At 30.7% G+C, this 17,442-nt stretch overlaps 1 long non-coding RNA gene across 1 annotated transcript; it reads right to left on the bottom strand.

The window, feature by feature from the left end:
* Window positions 1-13,681: 13,681 nt before the first annotated feature.
* Window positions 13,682-15,888, bottom strand: LOC149416190 (uncharacterized). Its single transcript, XR_016303471.1, has 3 exons — window positions 15,803-15,888; window positions 15,525-15,704; window positions 13,682-14,144 (listed from the first exon to the last, which is right to left on the bottom strand). It is a non-coding gene; the product is annotated as an uncharacterized LOC149416190 (long non-coding RNA).
* Between the last annotated feature and the right edge of the window lie 1,554 nt (window positions 15,889-17,442).

Here is a 17,442-nt window from a genome sequence, read left to right as displayed (position 1 = left end):
AACTATGTACTCAATAGAAATAAAAATTTATTAGACCTTATTTTGTCTGATAAAGTTAACATAGATATACATACCTCATCAGGCTTAACAAAATTAGATCATTATCACCCTTCATTTGAAATTAAGGTAAAACAAAATAAAAAATAATTTCTTAGAAAATAACAAAAATGATTCAAAGTATAACTTCAGGAAAGGAAACTATAATAAATGTCAACAAGATCTTTTGTCGGTTAATTGTATAACACTTTTAAAAAAAAAAAATTTGAATATCACGATTCTCTTGTTTTATGAAAAATTGTAGTAAATAATTGACGAAAATTTTATAAAAAATGTTATTAAATCAAAAAAACAATATCCTGTCTGGTTTAATCAGCAATTGTTTGCTCTTCTTAAGAAAAAAAAACAAGGTTAGACTTAAGGTAAAAAAATATAATAATGCATCAGATTATAGAGAATTTTCTAATTTAAGAAAAGTTAATGTTATAAATCATACATTAATGGTTAGTACACACGCAAAGCTCACATCAAAAGTTAATGTACAGCGCATCATCTTTTCTACCGACACACGACGCTATCAAATATTTGTACCTATGGTAGGAGAGGGGGTCAGTTGAATTCGAGAGCGGCCGAGGAACATAATTTCATCTGTCAAAGTGACAACTTTACTAAGGGAACACGGAACTTAGTTGGTAGCTCCGTAATTAAAATGACCCCCTCTCCTTTTTGCGGCGGAGAGGGGGACGCATAACTTTTCAAATATCGCGTCGGGAGCGGTTACGTAAAATAAATTCGGTTAGCGTAGTTCAGAACCACACTTATAGCGCGTTATCTTTTTACGTGTGTCGGGTCTGTATGGGATTGTATGGCGAGCGCTATTGTGCTTTATATTATCTGTTGATGTGAGCTTTGCGTGTGTACTAACCATAACTCTGTTGAAAGTGGTCTGCATGATAAAAGGTATTCTGGTCATTCTCAAAATCATTACGAAAAACCAATTGCATTCCTAAAGTAATGCATCTTGATGATGGAGAACACATAGCAAATATATATTCTTTAAATATTTTTCATCTTTATTTTTCGGAATAACTTTATTGAGTACAACCTCAAATTGTAATATTTAATTATTGAAGACAATATAAGCGATTTATAAACGAAAACCTTAAACAGAAAAATCAGAAAAGGATACGGTCACATCTAGGACTCGAACCCAGGACCCATGTCTTGCCGGTCACCGCTCTACCACTGAGTTAAAGGGACCCTATCCCCCTCAGTCACTTTTAACTGTATCATACTTCGAATAAGAACTACCATCTTATTCTAAGTATGATATTATAAAGAATTGTTCCAATGTTATAAATAAGATTATTTTCAAAAAAGTGTCGTCTATAAGAGATCTAGGAATTACTCTTAAGTCCAAATAAGTCCAAATCACTTAAAATGATGGGATTTAAATCCTTTCAAAGGTCCTCTATCAATTCTAACCCTTTCCTATGCCTCAATTAGAAGTATACTTCAATATGGAAGCACTATTTGACTCAACATTATTGCAAGTATAAAAACATTTTAGAATCAGTTAAAAAAATGCTTAGACTATTATCTTTCAAATGTGGACTAATTGATCATCTTAGATCATATGACGCACGTCGTGAATATTTTAAGATTAATACACTTAAACTAAGAAGGCAATTAACTGACCTAATATGTTTGAATAAAATTATCCACGGCCATCTTGATATCTCATTATGTCTTGGCAATATTGAAATAAATGTCCCCAATTCCCATTGTTTGGCACCATAGCATTTTTCACGTGAATATATTCAAGAATAATATCGCTTACTTTAGCCCTCTGATCCAAATGTGTCGACTGTACAATAAGATTGAGTGTGCTGAAGTAGATATTTTCGTCTATAATCTATACAAATTCAAAAAAAGTTCACTATTTGTTTGGTTTTTTAATTGTACGTAACCTGTATTAAATTGCATTTTTGCCTGTGTGTATGTAATTTTTAGATTGTAACTTAACTGAGTTTTTATAACTGGATAGCTCTTACGTAAAAGAGAACATCTGTAAAAACACAGTATAAATAAATAAATAAATTGTTATCCCGCTGGCGTTGGTTGTAAAATTACTGACCAAAGCGTCATAATATGTTGTCGACTGGTAAGACGAATCATTAGCAAATGAAGTAGATTCGTTGACAAACTCACAAGCACATGAAGTAGTCAGATTAACAAAATCATAAGCAAATGTAGTAGTTTTTTTTTTTTAATTTTTATTTAGTCACTTCTTAAAATAATTAGGCACATTTTTGTACGGCACTAGAAAAAAAAAAATACATATAAAATTAAAACAGATCATTGAAGTCCTCCTCACTAGGAGATCCTGTGCTGAGGAGGACTATATATGTTAGTATACGTTTTCAGCGACTAAGATGTTGTTTTTAATATATTCTTCTAGTTCTTCTTCCGTTATTTCCTTAAGCCAAGATTTGATGTCCTTAATGTAGTTTTTTTTCGTTTTCCTTTGTTTGATGTTGAGAGGGAGTTTATTATATAATTTTATTGCTAAAAATTCAGAGCTTCTTTGTCCAAAGGTAGAATTACATTTAGGAATATTTAGTATGTCTGTTTGCTTGGCTCTGGTTTTATGATCGTGAGAGGGGTTTGCCTCTGGTTTATTTTTTAGGTGATGAACTAGAATATTTTTAGCATAGATTTTTTGTAAACTTGGAACATCAAACAGATTAAAAATATCAGTAGTTGGCGTCCTTATGGGGAGCTTTTATAAGGTTTTTAAGATCCAATTTTGAGTTTTCTTCAGTTGTTTAAGATGGTTTGATGACGCTGAGCCCCATCCTATTATTCCATATTCCAATAGAGAGTGGCATAGAGCATAATATCCTCTCTTTAGATCTGTAGTTGACAAGATATTTCGTAATTTTTTGAGGAAATAGATGAGTTTTGTTAGCTTTTTTGAGGTTCCTTCGATGTGTGCATCCTAATGAAGTTCGTCGTCAATTACGATCCCAAGATATTTAATTGTTTTAGTTTGGACTATATGCGGGCAAGATCATTGCGAATATTTGTTTAGACATTCATGTAATTTGAGTGTATGCTCATTCGTTGGTCGACCTCTTTTTTTTAGAGAATGTTAGATATTTAGTTTTACTCACATTTAATGTAAAGGAGTTTGCTTTTAACCAGTTTTGGAGTACAGTCAGACCTTGCTTCGCTTTTTTATGTGTTTTTGTCCAATTTTGTTCATAGAATATAATGACAGTGTCATCTGCAAAGCTCATTTTGTCTCCTTCAATGGGAAGATTCATTAGGTCATTAATATAAATGAGAAATAGTATTGGACCCAATACGCTTCCTTGAGGGACACCGTACTTGATTGATATAAAGTGTTGCTACATTTTTTTACCAATTTGTACATACTGCTCTCTTCCAGTTAAGTAACTTTTAAGTAGATTTAGAGTTATTTGTGTCATTCCATTTTTTTAAATTTAAAAAATAGTATTTCATGGTCAATTGTATCAAAAGATTTTTGAAGGTCAATAAAAACTGCCAAGCATTTTTTACCTTCATCCAGTTTTTTTTATAATTGTATTTGTTACTTTAGCTATAGCATCACCAGTACCCAGGTTTTCCCTAAAACCATATTGCTTCGTTGATAATATTTTATTTTCATCCAAAAATTTAACCATTTGTTTTTTTTATAACTTTTTCCAATATTTTCGATAGTGTAGGTAATAGACTAAATGGCCGATAGTTAGATATATCATTTTTGGGACCGCTTTTGTGTATCGGAATAATCGTAGCAATTTTAAGACGTGTGAGAAAAATACCTTTTCTTATTGAAAGATTTACAAGGTAGGTCAGTGGGTAGATTAGCTCATTTAGTAGATATTTAATTGCTCTGTTTAGTATCAGTTCATTTCCCGATGAGGTATTTGTGTTAAGGGAGGCTATGTTCAGGACATTTTCATTCCACACTGTTTTTCGGCAGTAAATGAAGATTGTTTGATTTTATTTGCTAAGTTCGAGCCTATATTGCAAAAATATTGACTAAATGATTTGTTGAATAAATCACACAAAGCAGCAAACAAAGTTGGCAGCATCTCCAAATCATTAGCTATCGAGGTAGTCTGGCCGACCAAATCATAAGCAAATGAAGAAGACTAGTTGACTAAGTTATTCGCAAATGTAGTAGACTGTTTGACAAAATCGTTAGCAAATAAAGAAGGCTGGCCAACCACCTCATTATCAAATGAAGAAGGCTGGTTTACCAAACCATCAGTAAATGGAGTAGACTGATTGATTAAATCATTAACAAAATAAGTAGGCTGGTTGACATGATCACCAAGCATTTGCATTTCGTTATTTTGTACAATTGATTTGTAGTAATGCTTATCTTCTCAACAATATATATTTGATAAATTATTCTGCTTCTCAGGAATGTTAGGATGTAAGAATTAATTTTCCTCAGAATTCGTCTTTGTGAACTGGACCAATTGTTTTTTTAATTTTTTTTATAGAATTTTTTTTTAATTTTTCTTGAAGCACAAAAAGGATATTTAAAGTACATTCTCGTGGGAAGTATAAAATAACTTAATATGTAAATACTAATGCGTCTGCAGTAATCACATTTGCACATTCACAGAAGCAAACACAACAATATCTGTATTTTTTAAACAAAGTTTAATATTACAAAAATTAGAAGACATAATAATTAAAAAAAACATGTTTAAATTAGGTATATAATAGAAAATATCAAACCATCGAAAATTGACATTTAATATATTTTTTTGTAGGTACAGAGATTGTGGAGATATCTTTTGAAATAAGTCATATTATTCTCGAAAATATCTATACTAGTAACTATAATAAACAAGATCACTTCAGTGAAGGACTCAAAAATAAAATGAACACTGGAACAGAACATTATATCAATGGAAGAAAAAATTCAACATGAACTAATAAACCTACAAAAAAAGATTATAGAATTACAAGAAACTAATATTAAAAACAATCATCACTACGCACAGAAACTAGAAGAAATTCATAATAATAACAAAAGGACATATGCAAATGTATTAGGTGCAGAGATGTGCTTTATTTCAAATAAATCCATTTCAAATGGAAATGCAAAATGCAAAATGGGTATTTTCCATTTTGCATTTTAAATGCTTTTCTAAATGCATTTTCCATTTTAAATGCTTTTTTGCAACATTCTTCCTACTATCTCCACTCATCTTTTTTTCATAAGCCCCAAATATCAGTCGGTCCTCAACCTCGCTATGAGAGATAATTTACATTTGTCAAGTTGCTCCCTGGTAGGAGCCCTGGCAATTGAGTGATACCATTACACAAAATACTGATTCAAATACTGAACATGGGGCCATGACGCTGTAATATTAAATGTTAGATAGCAGTTTCTATGTTTTTACGTTGGCAACATTAGTCCCGCGCAAATTTTTTGTGGTTTCATAATCTGTAGTCGTGGTGTTTTTGGATTTACCGTCATGTAATATGTTTGTTCTACATTTATTTCCATTATTAAATGACAAAATTGTTTAAAAAATCTATAATTATTTTAATTGTTTGACCTGAGAAACCATTTTGCATTTTCAATGCATTTTGAAAATAGGTATTTTGCATTTTGCATTTGAAATGCTTTTCTAAAAACCATTTTGCATTTTGCATTTTCAAATGGAAAAATTTTGACCCATTTCCATTTTGCATTTTAAATGGTTTTGGGTACCCATTTTGCACATCTCTGATTAGGTGACAATAAAAAAATCGTGAATACAGGTGCACACATCCTAGAACAGAAGCTCGCCATCATAATTACAACTAAAAACACCTTGAAGGCCGAAGATATAAAAATAAAAATTCAAAAATACATTAATTTAACTAAAATAAAAGTTGGAGTAAATGGAGTAAAAAAAAATCGGAGACTAAAAATTATTGATCTCATGTCAAAAAAAAGAAGATGCAGAATAATTAACCAAAGAAATTAATAAGGTAATTGGAAAAGAAATATTGGCCGAAGAAATTAAAAAAACCGTGTTTAATGTTGAAAAGGCTGCAATGCCAATTGACTGAAGAGGAAATTATTTTATTTTTTAATTATCGTTTCTTTACATTGAATCTTTTTTTTTTAAGTTATAATTTTTAACCTCACTAGGACAAGCCTGTGTTGAGGATGATTATAGATGGGATTGTACAACAAAATGAAGGATTAACCCTGGAAGACAAAAACAACATCAGCTTATCAAGGAATTAAAAAACAAATACAATGAAGGAAAAGAAAACGACACCACTAACTACATTATTGAAACAACCGGTAAATTAAGAAAAACGCTACTAGAAAAAAACAAAATAAACATCAAATTCCAAAGAGTACACATAGAAGACTGTAACCCGCTTACTCAATGCTACCACTGCCTTAAGTTCGGCCACACAGCGCAAAGATGTCTCGCCAGGACGCAGCACCCCCATTTGCCCTCACTGCACAAAGGAGCACATTCTGTCTAAATGTGAAAATAAAGAACAACCCCCAACATACAACAATTGCTGTGTTCAAAACAAAAGATTTAATATAAATTATTCTACACAACACAGAGTTGATAGCATGAAATGTCTCTATCGGCAAAAAATGCTTCAACTAGCTAGAGAGCGCATCGACTATGAATAATACGGTAAATTTCATTTCTTTAAACTCTAATCTAAAACTTTAAAAATTAATGATTTTTTATGTAACGCATTACATAAAAAAATGTATATTGAAGAAAATTTATGTCAATCTATGAAAGATTTTAACTTATTTTGCACTGAAAAAGGATTTACCCTATTTCATGAAAATATTAGAAGTTTAGAACGAAACATGGATGAATTAGTTATAACTTTAAAATAATAAAAAATTTTCCCGGGCCTGATTGTCTTAACAGAGACACACTCTGCAGGCGAAATCAATTACACTATTCCAGGCTACACATACCATGCGACAATAAACAAAATAAACAAAAACTCAGGTATCGGATTATTTATTTCTAACCAGTATAATGTTCTCAATATTAAAGAAATAATTAATGTTAGTAATGTTAACATATTAAATAAAAAATTTAAAGACTATTGCTATTTTTCGTACGCATACATCGATAGTACCTCAATTTATAGATGAATTAAAAAATATTCTGTTAAATTTTAGAAATAAAAATACTATTATTGTTGGAGATATGAATTTAAATATTGCAAACGATTATTCTAGTAAAGATAAAGACACATATCTAAATATGTTAGCATAACTCAATTATTTATCGTGCATAAATTCTTATACTAGAAATTTTAAAGGTCAACGCCCCTCATGCTTAGATCACATTTTTACAAATATTCCTGATATCCAAAATATAAAATCAGCTGTCATTCATACATCTATCACTGATCGTTATTCATGTATTTTTAACTATAAATTAAGCAATCCAACTTTGCCATTATTTAAACAAAATAATTACTCAAAAAAAGTACTTAATATGGATACATTAAAACACCAATTAGAATCAGAAAATTGGAATAAATTATTACAGTGTCAATATATGTTGTAAAATGTTTGTAGAAAAAATATCTAAATGCATAAATGACTCGACAAATAATAATATAATTACCAAATCCAAAGTGTCGAACTTGAAACCTATAAAACCATGGATTACTCATGGTTTAGTAGTATCTGTACGACATAAGCAAGCTCTTTACAAATTAATTTTACTCAACAACCAAATAATAAAAATTTACTAAATCATTTTAAAGCATATAAAAACAAACTTTCATATATTATAAAAAATACAAAACAAAAGTATTATAAGAGTATTTCTCAAAAAAAGTGTACATTTTGGAAAAATAAAGTGTGCCTACAAACAGTTCAAAAATTTCACATGTTTTTAATTAATCATACAAAAAAAATATGCACCATTTTGTAGAATAAATATTAAGCTTTAAAATATCGAAAAATAAACATTACAATCGTATTAATTCGCAAATATTTGAATTTTTTTTCAAATATCGATTTTTACCTTCCATACAAAATAAAATTGCCACCCTACCCACCTCATTTGTTTATACTTCATAAAATGCGATAATAACGTTATAATATGTGATTTTTTGTAAGTTTTAGGGTCTTAATTAAATGTAGTTTCTGTAAAAAGGTAATTTTCTATGGGGTTTCATAATAAATTAATAATTTATGCACAAAAAACTAAGTGAGACATCACCATTTACTTTTTAGTAACTACTCTTTAGTTACGTTTTATTAGTACTTCCACCGTAATTTTTTAACCCATTTGTAAAATTTAACATGGGCAACACTAGCCTCTTTCTGATTAATTGTTGGTCTGACTTCTCCGCCATAACATTAATTGTTAAAATCAGTAATAACGTGTTTCTTTAGTGGGACCACTATTTCGTAACAGAAAATATTTTAGCCTTTTTTCACAAAACGGTAAGTCTTTTTCTACTCATCTTTTTGTAACATGTGCGGTACGAACATTGCTAAGCTTACATATTAACACTTTTAAATTTTATCAAACCATTGACTTTTTATAACATAAATTCTTATTACAATTTCGTAACGTTTGTTATGAATTTCGTAACGTAACGAAAAAGTTCAATGTAAAGCTGAGTGTACACAGTTACAACGTGATTAAGAAAAGTAAGTGTGTCTAGCATTTTTATGAAAGTCTTATGTAAGTTTAGTAATAATGTAATATATTATGCACAATGCACAAATATACATATGTATTTAGATATAATAGGAAAAAAATAAAATTTATTATACCATAGAGCAGATCTGTTGATGGCGCTGGAAAGTAGGTAGGTTGTAATACATAGGATGCGCTGGAAATTCCTGATGGTCAATGGCAGAGCAGGTGTCGTCGGACTTGTATGTTTTATCATCGCGATTATATGGCATTATACATAATGACAAGTACTTGAAGATCAAGCTGAGCCGTCCAATACTGGTTTTATTTTAAATAAGCTTGAGGCACTCATACACACTATCCGTTCTACAGGCGCTCTATACAATATTTATAAGTGCCTTAAGTTTTTTATAAAAGCTTATTTAAATATAAATTTATTTTTATTTACTCTAATAAAACCATAACTACAGCATAATTTTTTTTTAGGAATGCCCCCAAAAACCAATGCCAAAAGGCAAAACGCTTACAGAGAAAGACTGAAAAAGGAAAATACAAATAAATATGAGGAAATCCGAATTAAGCATTTAACAAAAGTTATAGAAAATATCAAAAATAAAAAAATAAATTCTTACAGAAGAAGAAAAAGAAGAGCTACGGGCAAAGTGGAGACAAGCCAATGATAAAAGAGCTAAAAGAAAGAAAAAGGCTAATCCTACGACACAAGACAATAACTAAGACTAATAATGATGCTATTCCCATCGAAACTGGATTATATAATAAATCGGAGATGTTATAATAGGAAATAATAATGCCATAGAAAATAACACTGATATTGAAAATATGAATAGTGAAAATGAAGATTCTAACAAAATCAAAGATAAACCATGTGGAGTGACTATCTTAAAAACGAAAAACTGGAAAATATACATAAAAAAAAGAAAGTGGTTTGTAAGGGCCTTATCTCTAAATCTCTATCACTAAATGACTATATTCATGCGCCAAAGCGGAGTGATAAACCAAAGACTGAAAAACTGACCAAATGTGTCTCGGAAAGATTTCAATTATTATAAAGATGAGGAAGAAATTTATAAAACGCTAATGGATGTGATTCAAACTAAATAATTGTATGTTATTAAATTTTTTATAGTTTAAACAGTGCCTGTTCTTTAATTTCTTAAGATTTGTTGAATATTGTGTTAGGTACTTCAATTTGGGAGCTGATAATTTGATTAAAAAACATTTATTTATACTCCCTTGTTTTTTTTTAAACCCCTTTGGTATAACAAAATACAAATATTTGGGTCGTGAGTTTATGTATGTTTGCAGTATGTACAATAAATAAAAAAGTAAAGGATAATTACTTACATTTAAAAAAGACAACAACTAATTAAATTGAATAAATAATAAAAAAAGTAAAATAAAATTTGCCATTGTGTAAACAAGCCTTATGTTTACTATTTAGTTACGTCTTATGACTATTTCGTAACACTATTTCGTAACTACATTTTCGTTACGTACATTTATTTTGAGAAATACTCTTAAACAAAAGTTGAATCAGGCTGAAAATTATAGTAAAAGAGTGTGGACAGTTATAAATTAAATAATTGACAAGAAAAAAAAACAAGAATAACGACATCGCTACTATATTTCATGACAACATGAAAACATGTTGTAAAGAAAATCCCTCAAAAGCTGCAAACATATTTAACATCTTCTTTGCGAACGTAGGGGAAAATCTTGCCAATCTCATTCATACTGACCCAAATATAACATTTCCAGACTGTAGTATTGATACTGACAATAATATAGCAACATTCGAAGTCACCACAGAGAACGAAATAATATCAATTATAAACGGTATGCAAGGAGGTTCTGCCCCGGGTTTTGATGGAATAACAGTTAATATTTTAAAAAATATTAAAAATCAAATTTCTAAACCGTTAAAACACATAATAAATGTAAGTTTCCAAAGCGGAGTGTTTCCATCAATCTACAAACAAACTACCATTAGGTACTCCAATATTTAAATCTGGTAACCCAGAAGAAGTTAGCATTTACCGACACATATCAGTAATCTCGAACATAGCAAAAATTTTGAAAAGATAGTTAAAAAAAGGATAAACCAATTTGTAAAATGTTATAAATTAATTAATGAAAATCAGTTCGGTTTTATGGAAGGTAGAAGCACTCAAGGATGCAATTGCAAAATTAACTAGTCTTGTTCATAATTCATAAGATAAATCATTAAAATGCATTGGAATTTTCATAGACCTTAAAAGGCCTTTGATAGCATATCACACGACAAACTTATAAGTAAATTAAGAAACATTGGATTAAGTGGTACAGCTATAGAATGGATAAAAAGCTACCTTTTCAAACGCCCTCAAGTCGTAAAAATCAACGATGTACTTAGTCAACAAAAAACAAGTCACTTCGGCATACCTCAAGGTACAGTCCTGGGACCGTTACTGTTTATCATTTATGTAAATGACATATTCAATCAAAGATTAAATGGAAAAATAATATCTTATGCTGATGACACTGTCATAATAATTGAAGGTACTGATTGGAATAATGTTTTTTTTTTTGTATTAGGCAATTCACCCTAAAGAGAGTGGTTAATAACTTAGCAAATACTGATATTAATATACTGAAAAATTGGTTCGATAAAAACCTCCTCTCATTAAATACTGAAAAAAAATGTATCCCATTCTCTATCAACAAATTAAAATTAATACCAGAATTAAAAATTATAATACATCAACTTAAATGTAACAGAACTAATTGCAATGTTCTATACTTAGGGCGAGTTGTTTCGGAAAAAATCACGTGTGAGAAAGTCATCACAACGTCAATCGACTCAATTTTCCATAAATTGGGTTGTTTCATCGTCCGTCAAGAGAAAATTCAACGAAATATTCATGAAAGTGTGATCACCCGAAATCGGCCGGTTAACGCGATCCGCCATTTTGTTAAAGAATGACGCATGCGCAAACGTCACAATTGCAATCTGACAGATTGTATGCACTACAATGTACAGATTAATGGTGATAACGACCCGACTATTTTGGCAAATAACGCAAATAAAACCTAACGATTAAAATTTATGAAGTTAACGGTTTTGTGGGAAGAAGTTTAGATACCCTTTTTGTCGAAATTCGCTTTTATATCGTTGGTTTCAGTGATTGAAAATGATAAAAAAACTGGTAAAAACATTCATAAGGTGCAAGTTTGTTTCTCTTGTCTACCAATGTATCAGAAACTATTGCCGACTGAAAAAATGGATATTTTAACAAACATTCTTCATGCGATTGACATTTTCGATCAAGTGAGACAGATACTTGAGTCGGCGAATGTCAAGAGCCGGAATAAAAGAAAAGTATGTACGAGACGATGTATGAGTATGAATGAAGCAAGGAGTCTGTGCCAAGACCGACTTGGTTGGAAGTCTGTCCTCTCTGCCTGCCCCCGCGGAAACGGCGGGATGGTTTTATACTATAACAACAATCCATAAAATGTATTCCAACGATATTATGGTAAAACATTTGTGGGCTAGTCTGCCTAATAAATATTTGAATACATATTATATAGTGTCCACGGGATGTTCATTATATACCCTACCTTTCTACATGATTTCCTACACAGGATTTGAGTCACAGAAAGAGTTCACTTTATAAATAAAGAATAAAGCAATGAACGGACTGGCACCGTCATACTAAGCTGATATCTGCGTGAGGGACAATCGTACCTGTCTGGCCTTTGAACAGACTAGTTACCCTCACGTATGAATGTTTCATAGTTTGGGTTGTTGCATAATTAGCATAAACCTATAACTGGCATTAAAATTTTAAGAAGACAGTTAAAAACCAATTTCTTTAATTTCAGATATAAAATATGTGTTGAGAAGCAATATCAAAGCTTCATTACCACTTAAGGGGGGGCTAGGTTTAATTCGTACGAAAAAGGCATTTTTTGTGACAACACATTTAAAATTTCTTTATTAAATCTAATAGGACAGTAAAGTATGACATTTTAAGAATTTTTCACGGAGAAATATTAAAAAACACGGCAATGGCAGCAATTATTCGGACGTGTCTCAAAAAAAAGTAGACTGGCGGTGCCCCTCATAACTCGGTGCTAGGTCATCTGAAATAGAAAAATTAAAGTTCATTCGTTAGATAATAGTTTTTCCCAGGTAACGCTGGGAGGGTTTTTCGAAATTTTAATATTTCACTTTTTTGGAACACTTTGAAGGGAAAAACGATATTTTTAGTGAAAAAAATCGGCTAATTTGTTATTTTAAAATAATAATTATTAACAAATTTGAAAAAAACTCTCCAGCGTTACCTCGTAAATTATGTACAGAAATAGTTTTCAAAATTTCAAATGGATCGGTGCAGTAGTTTTGAAGTTATGACGGGCACCGACTTTGAAAACGTGAGTTGTGGGAAAAACGCTATAAAGTTTTGAACACTAAAAAATCTGGTATTAAACGTTTATAAGCAAATTTTATCGGCTTACCTCACACTGAATCATCAATGCCAGGTCCATAAAGGATGTTGCTATCATCCATGATGTCTAAAGCACCTTTTTGCTCCTGTCTTCGACGAGTCCTGCCTTATTTAGTTTGTCTCTCAGCTTCCTGCTCTGCTCGGCTTATACGTATGGTCGGGTAGGGATTAAAATCCGACAGGTATAAAAATACTCGTAACTTCGTCAATTTTGCTCCAATCAACTTGAAATATGAACACAATATTCTTAACATATTGGGAATTTATTTTAAAAAAAAATTAAAAAAAAAAAAAAAAAAATTTAAAACCCTAGCCCCCCCTTAACTAATCATGGCTGTATAAAATTTACAAATACATAATATTATTAAATTAAATGAGGTCCTCATCACGGGTTACGTACCCAGTGAGGCTCACATTACCAAATCATACTTTATAAAAAAGTTATTCTGATGTATCAATAAAAAATAAAATAAATGTATTATAATAAAAAGCCTATTGTTCTCAAAATTACAACTTTTTGAAAATATGAAATAAAACAAAGCCATGTTAAATAATTTCAAATGCTTATTTATTTATAGGGGAAAAACTTCCACGTTGTAAATTATAAGTAACATCGGTACAATATGTTTTATATATATGTAGTTGTATGTGGGTAGACGGTGCAATGTATATTTGCCATAATACATTGAGAGTGAATATCAAAATAATATACCACTTAACACTTAACAGTACATAATAATACGGTTCTTGCTGACGAAAACCGTTTTGTTCATTTCCCTTGAACGTTTAATTTGAGAGTTGATATGGATACATGGAGATAATTTGGTTTCTGCATAGGAACAGCCATCATCCAAAACACAGACTTGTCAAAACATAATAAACTCTGTTGCATTCCTTCAGTACATATGTATTTTTTATCTCTTGGACTGCGATGACGCTAAAACAAGTATTAATAATATAATATATATGGTACATGATAAAAAAAAAACCCAAACTTAAGAATTGTCAGATAATAGGCCAATCAATAAAGAGTTTGAGGTATGCAAAAATTCCCCCGTCGATGAAATTTTTGCAGTCACGTTTAGTATCATTTAGGGATGACGAATGACAAGAGATCCAACAAAATATTTAACGGGAAGTTAGTTATTTTTAGCAAAAACTGAAAAAAAATTATAACTCTCGCTGGAAAAGTATTTCTTTCGAGAACTCTTCACATATTGTTAGTATTAATTAATATCCACCTGATTAAATAGAAATCCAACAATATTTTTGTAGGGAAAGTGTTTTTTTTAAAAGAGATTTGTTTTTTAATTCTATTGTTACCGGGAAAATTACTCCCTCCAATTTTTGATCACGGAGTGTCTTTATATTGGTGTTTGCTTTATTTAATCAAGAGATCCAACATTTTTTTCTTTTGGAACATGCTTTTTTGATATCAGTCAAAAATATCGCTCCGGAAAAATCATCCGTTCAATTTTTTTACGCCAAGTTGATGGGATAGCTATGTAAAAACGATTTCTGCAAAGATCCAACAAAATTTTGAACGGCAACCTATTTTTTAAAATTAATTTCGAACGCACGCTCATTTCGCGTGATTTTTGGATGAACGGGAGCCCGCGGGGTAAGGGGAGGGGTGGGGCTAGTCGCACGGGGGGATAGCTAGCCGTTCGGCGCGGGATATAGCTGACCGCTGCCCGCGGGGTAAGGGGAGGGGTAGGGCTAGTTCCATTCGGGACTACGCTACGCGTTTGACGGCCGCTTCTAGAGTCTGTGTAAAATTAACAAAGGGCAAATTGCATGGTTTATTGACAACGCTTCGTATATTTGCTTTCGATTCGTGCTTTTAAAACCACAATTCCTTATGGATTAATAAATCCAATATGGACTTTTTGTAAATTCCATTTTTATTCGAAAAAGAATCTGAACTCATCAATTTTATCAATAAATTGATTACACTTTTCAAAAAACTTTTTTTACATAGTTACATTGAAAAGAAAAAAAAACATGACAATACTTCTATTAAAATCGAAAATAAAGTTGGCAGTTAATAAGTTAATAATTAATAACACAATTCTGAAACGAATTGATATTTGCCCTGAAACCGGGTAAAAACCATAAAAAAATGTTGCTTTATGGTAAGGGTGACTGCAAAAATTTCATCGACGGGGGAATTAATGCTTGGGTTAGCCTCATTTTGAACCTTTATTGACTGGCCTATAATAACAAGAAAGTTATTCATAGGGCATTTATTATTAATAACGTTAGGGAAATTCAATAAAGCATTAGAAATATCAAGTATATATCAATTGTAACCAACCTGGCACAAGGTTTTAACTACATTAACAGCGTTTAAATGTTTGACAGTCATATAGTTTGGTTCAACTATAGTTTCCCTGGGCATTATATTGATTTCCTATCTGATTCCATGATTCTGGTGTCATTTGAGTACCATTTTCTTCAGTGGCTTTTAGGTTATGTTTAGGAAGAACTTCCCATCCTGTAAAAGGATAGAATAAACCAGTAATACGATTGCATGTTACCATATTAACTTTACTAAATACCTAATTAACTGAATACCAATAAAACTATACTCACTGTTTTATTTATTTTGTAAAAAAATATTACGCACAACATACGAGCAAAGAAATCTGACAGAAGACGGACCTTTGCCCGCCTTCCATAGACAACTTGTGAGTGTTGCGGCCTAGAAATGAATTTCTATCGAATTCTCTGCAATAATTGTCCGATTCGGCGGGGAGCACTGGAACGGATTATTCAAATATGACGGAAGCTTTTTCGGAGTTGAAACAACCCAATTTGTATTTGAATAAAATCGACGTGAAGATTTTCTTACATTCGAATAGAACTCGGGAATCTGAATAAGTGTTCAGTTTTTCCGAAACAACTCGCCCTTAGTCTAACTTCTGAAATTAAATATCTTGGTATATATATAGATCAACATTTTAAATGGAAAAAACAAATTTGTGAACTTGTCAAAAGAATTAGACAATGTATTTATATATTTATAAGACTTAGAAATATTCTTAGACTAGAAAACCTAAAAAGAGTGTACTATGCAATTGTACAATCTATATTACAATATGGTATTATTGGCTGGGGAGGAACTTATAACAAAATAAAATCCACTTAAAATAGTTCAAAGATTGATAATTAAAGTAATATTGAAAAAACCATCCAAATTTTCCACTGACATTCTCTTTTCAATATTCAATGTACCCACAATAGACAATATATTTAAAAAAATATTCAATTCTACAAATTTATAAAGAAATACAGTTTAATAACTTACAATTCAATTCATCAGCAAGATATCAAAAAACTATCAAAATCCCAAAACTTAATACAAAGCACACACAAAATACCTATCTCTATCTAGGTATAACATATTTTAACATCCTTCCATTATATCTAAAAAATATTGAAGATATTCAGGAATTTAAAATAAAATTAAAAAATTACCTAAAACTACTATAAAAGTTCATATCTTACTCTTATTATTATTTCCTTCAAATCATGAAACTGTATTATTGATAAATCTTGCCTATTTCTTACTTATCCCTTTGGTTTTGCAAATATATTATTAACTTACTTACATGATTCCATATAATTGAGCTAGGATTTACTCACCAAACACAAGAGCCTCGTCTCTTTATGGTGAAGAAAAGCTATTATTATTTACCTTTATAACACTGTAAAATAGGTATAAATTGTATATTTATTGTAAAAAACATACAAATATTAAATAAAAAAATTAAAAATAATAAAATAAAAAAATTTAAAAAATCTATAAATACGCGGACCAGGTTCCACCGTTAAACAGTGAACTTTAAGTCGTGCGTTTGAAGAAAATGAATTGTTGCAGTTGGAACATGAGGAAGGTTTTTCCCGAGTAAATCAATGTGTGGCACTCGTAACATAAAAAGGTTATTTTCTCCTGTTCATCTAATTCATAAAATACATGATTAAATATTGTAAAATTGATTTATATATGATACATTAAATCACCATACTAAGCGACTGCCTGTTTCATGGTGAGTCAGCATATGACCCTTCAAACGTTTTTTTTTTAGAATATGAATTGTTGAACATGGAACATTAAAACGGTTTTTCTATACTCTGTGAGTCAGCATATGTCTCATCAAATTTCCGTTTCGAGAAAAGTCGCTCTCGGAAAAAGAAAAAAGTTAATCCTTTTTGTGAGTTAGCATATGTTG

Source organism: Hesperophylax consimilis, chromosome 17 (genome assembly GCF_061612785.1).
Source record: "Hesperophylax consimilis isolate HC1 chromosome 17, BYU_Hcon_1.0, whole genome shotgun sequence".
Taxonomy (NCBI): Eukaryota; Metazoa; Arthropoda; class Insecta; order Trichoptera; family Limnephilidae; genus Hesperophylax; species Hesperophylax consimilis.
The sequence above is the reverse complement of the archived record's forward strand: the minus strand, read 5'-3'. Positions and strand labels throughout refer to the sequence as shown.